The sequence below is a fragment of the Vombatus ursinus genome, unplaced genomic scaffold (genome assembly GCF_900497805.2).
Source record: "Vombatus ursinus unplaced genomic scaffold, bare-nosed wombat genome assembly UNPS02007421.1, whole genome shotgun sequence".
Taxonomy (NCBI): Eukaryota; Metazoa; Chordata; class Mammalia; order Diprotodontia; family Vombatidae; genus Vombatus; species Vombatus ursinus.
Window position 1 is genome coordinate 1 of NW_020947199.1, and position 4079 is coordinate 4079.

Below are 4079 nucleotides of genomic sequence, written 5' to 3' on the forward strand. Positions count from 1 at the left end.
GATTTGCATAAAAAGGTCATAGCTGTGCCCTCTTGCAAGTCACCCCCAGAATGGTACTGATTCTCTGTTCTCTAAGGGAAGTAGGGAGGGGGAGGATTTCACTTATCCTACTTGTTCCCAAACACCTATTTTAAATGCCTAGTTAAAGGTAGAAAATGAAGCTGTTTATTAAGTTAAAGCAGGTCTGCACTCAATCTCTGGATGTTGAAACTTAAAGGTGACAAAGAATAAAGGGTCAGATTGACAGACTGATAGATGACATACAGAGATCTATGCTATAACTACTCAGACAGAATTCAGGGCTAGACTGATAAAAGCAAAGCTCCCAAGTTGTTCATTACACCCCTATTTTCCCAGTGACAATAAAAGGCAGAACTTTTTTGAAGCTCAAGAACTACAAGCTTAGCTTAGACTTAGAGACTAAGATTCCTTCTGAGAGAATAGGATTTTTTTAAAATAATAAAACCATAGACATTTATATGTCTTTCTCCCTTTTGCCTCCAAAAGTATTAAACCTGATACATAATTGTAAATATGTCTTCCTCATTTCCGTTCACTTCTGGCATTAATTCCATGCTAAGAGAGACTAATTGGTTCAACACCTTTAAAATAAACCCTTTTATAAAGGTCTGCAGTGGAATCAGAGAGACTGACCATTTTTCCCCCCAGTGGTTGCCAGTATGTTCATTTCTCTAGATGTACTTGATAACACACTGTTATTCCTGTTATCTGGTCTCCTAAAACAAATAATGTAGCTTTTTAACAGAATGAGAAGAATGGGATAGGAGAGAATTTTTCACAAGAATCTGGTCTCCTGAAGGGCATCAAAGCTCTTGAAATGGATTTAGAAAATGTTTTTACAAGGCCACCTTTGTTCAGTGTGTTTTACCAAAAAGCCAAAATTAATGATTTGACTGGGTGGGTTACGTGAAAAAAAAAATACCAATATCAAAACATTCACAAGGATTAGTGAAGAATGATCCAACAATCAGTTAACTGTACAAAAAAAAATTTTAGGGGAAAATATTTCATCATACTCTACTGTGTTTAGAACTCAGGAATCAATCTCCTGACCAAAAAAAAAAAGTAAATCCTATGTAAACATATTGTGCTCTCTCTCTCTTTCCTTCCCTCCTTCCCTCCCTCTGTTTTTCTTTCTCTCTGTGTAGCTATCATATATACTTTCTCTAACACAACAGTTTACTGGGATCCTGATTAGGATTCACTATTCTCTGGAAGGTTTGAGTTTGTTTGTTTGTTTTGTTTTAATTAATTAACTGTGGTGATACCAGTAGAACAAATGTTTGGGGGCAGAGGGACAGGGCATTTTGACCATTTAGATACTATCTTCCACCTCACCACTGGGAAAGGAAATTCTCTTTTCCTTTGGCCTTGGAGCTGACCACACAAGGGACCATCTCTTGTCCCAGCTGAGATCAGAGGAAAGGCCTATAGGGAACTGGAAAGAAGACAAGGACACCATAGAGGATGATATTCAAAGGAATTTCAGGACAAGAATGGGTATACTTCCTCAGAGAGGCCTAACTTGACAGAGCTCATAGAGAGGTCCAAGCTCCATGTGAGGTCAAGCAATGTCTCAACAGCTGATCCAGTGGAAAGCCATGGTAAGTTCATAGTAGCAATGAGATAGATGGAAGGGCACTGTGGAAAAGGGAATGTCAGGGGTGGGAGGGAGCAATCAGGTTCAACAGCACATAGAGACTAGTCTGGACAGGAAAAAGGAGGGAGACAAAGGACACGGGCTGTGACTCAGTTTCAGACTCTGGGTGAGAAGAATGACAGGAAACTAGACCTGATGGGAGAACCCAGGGGGGAGAGGAGCCTAGGAGAGAGTCCAATGGATGATTGAGAAATGGGGTGCCTGTGTAGATAAGTTGTGTGACTCCAGTTGTGTAACTGGAGAGGTGTTTAGCATTTTGTGGAGTTTATTAACATAGTTGCATTCTTAAAATAATGACTTCCACCATATGACACAGGCAGGTCTTATATCTCTTAATATAACTACTGTGATTGTTTAAACCCAACAAGCTCAAGACTGTGGGGATGTTAAGTTGAAAAAGTAACACTGTACTGGGTTTCAAAAGCCCTAGCACCACTGCCTCTCCCCAGGACCTAAACTGCTGCTTTTATCTTCCATCAGCTGGTATCCTTATTTGAGAGAGGCTGGGGCCGTGTGAAGGCTGTTGGAAAGTGTTTCTGCACAGGGAAGATGGAGAGGAGCAGGTGAAATTTGGGACAAAGGGTGCTAGAAAACAGAATTAAAGGGTCAGTTGAAGTGGGCCTGTCTGGCACAGTAGAGTTTGGGCTGGAGCCACACTAGGAGAAAATCAGTGCCTCTGGTTGCCAGGCCCTCCCTCTCCTCTCCCCATCTCAACCTCCAACCTCCACATTGAAAGGGCTCTTAAAAGGTGATGCAGATGCAACTTGAGAATGAGGATGGTATGATGGTTATATTCCTCTTGGAAGGAGGGAAGTGCAAACAGCTGCTGAGAAATAGGGCTGTAGCCCTGGGGGCCAGTTTCCTGTCTGACACACAAGTTGAGGCCAGTCTTGGGCTAGGAAAGTCTTAAGATTGCTTCCAATAAAAAAAAAAGGGAATGTCAGATCTAGGATTTGGTGAACCATGACCCCACTCAGCCATGAGTACATTTCCACTCTCTCCCCACCCCCATCTACAATTCTTTTTAAACTATGAAAGTCCTGAGCACTTATTGTCATCTCCCAGTTTCTAGATCAAAAGCCAATCTGAAGGAGAATGATAAATGTCATATTTGGTGAGACAAGCTGGCCCCTTGGAGGATTGTACCCTTCCTGGGCCCTTCCTGTTTTTTTTTTTCCTAGTGTTGCTACATAAGGAAATCAGGTTGGCAAGGATTATCCCACCCCTCACCAAGTGAAACATTGAAATTCTTTCACCAAACCAATGCCCTAACATATTGAATACTTGTTTTGCCATCCCAAACAGTCCATTCTTCCCTCCCTTTTTTTCTCCTCTGACCCAAGTCTATGCTTCTAAAGCTAGAAAATGTACTTAAATTTTTTTTTAATTGATATTATTCCTTTCTTATTCCCTTCCTCCATACCTCCAGTTCATTTTCCACCTTGGCTTTAATATCCCTTTCAACCTTTCCACCCCTCATTACAACTTCAAGAAAGGAAGAATGCAGAAGGGGCTTCTGGCTCAGACACAGGATAGTCTGAGTTTCTCTCCCCCACTGCTCATTGAAGCTCTTTTCTCAGTTCCTGGGGTCGGTCTGATAGAGGTTCTTTTAATCTGTTGACACTATCACCTAGATAAAAGCAAGCTACCATCGATCTCTTCCATTAGGTGGTCACATAACAAACAGGACAGGTGACTGAACAGAGCATTCTCCTGTTTATCCTTCTTTGCTGACGACCTGGCACCCTCATAGTCACCACTGCAATCCTGCTCAGTAAATCCGCAGAAGTTTATATCTTCATTGCATCTGTATGTATAGCAAAACGTATGGCTCTACCTACGTGTATAATGCATCAACAGATGTTGTATAGGGTGTGTGTCTGTATCTGTGTGCGTGTTTTGAATCTGGACAGATGCTACCATAACACTCTCACATCTAGAGGACCGATGTGTGGAGCTTTACTTTAATACCCATTATATTACACAGACCGAAAGCAGTAAAAATACTGTATAACTTAGTCGGTCCCCACCATTCAGATTCCTCAGACACTGACCCGAGACAAGAGCAACCCGAATTGATATCAAAAGAAAAAAAATAAAAATAAAAAAGTTCCCTCTACAATCCTTCTACAATCGGAAGGCAGCGGTATTCTAAGGAAACAGAGATAGAAGCTACAGCCCTCTTTGCCCCCCCCCCCATTAGCAACACCGAGTTTATGGGGGTGGGGTGAGCAGCAGTACTTGCCTGGTGCGGGGCAGGGCTTGGCCGGGTCTCTCTGGTGCCAGCTGTGAGCGATCCAGGATTCTGGGGAACATCGGCAAATAGGATGGGCGCTTGCAGGGTCTGTCCATCGCTCCTTTCTCTCTCTCTCTCTCTCTCTCTCTCTCTCTCTCTCTC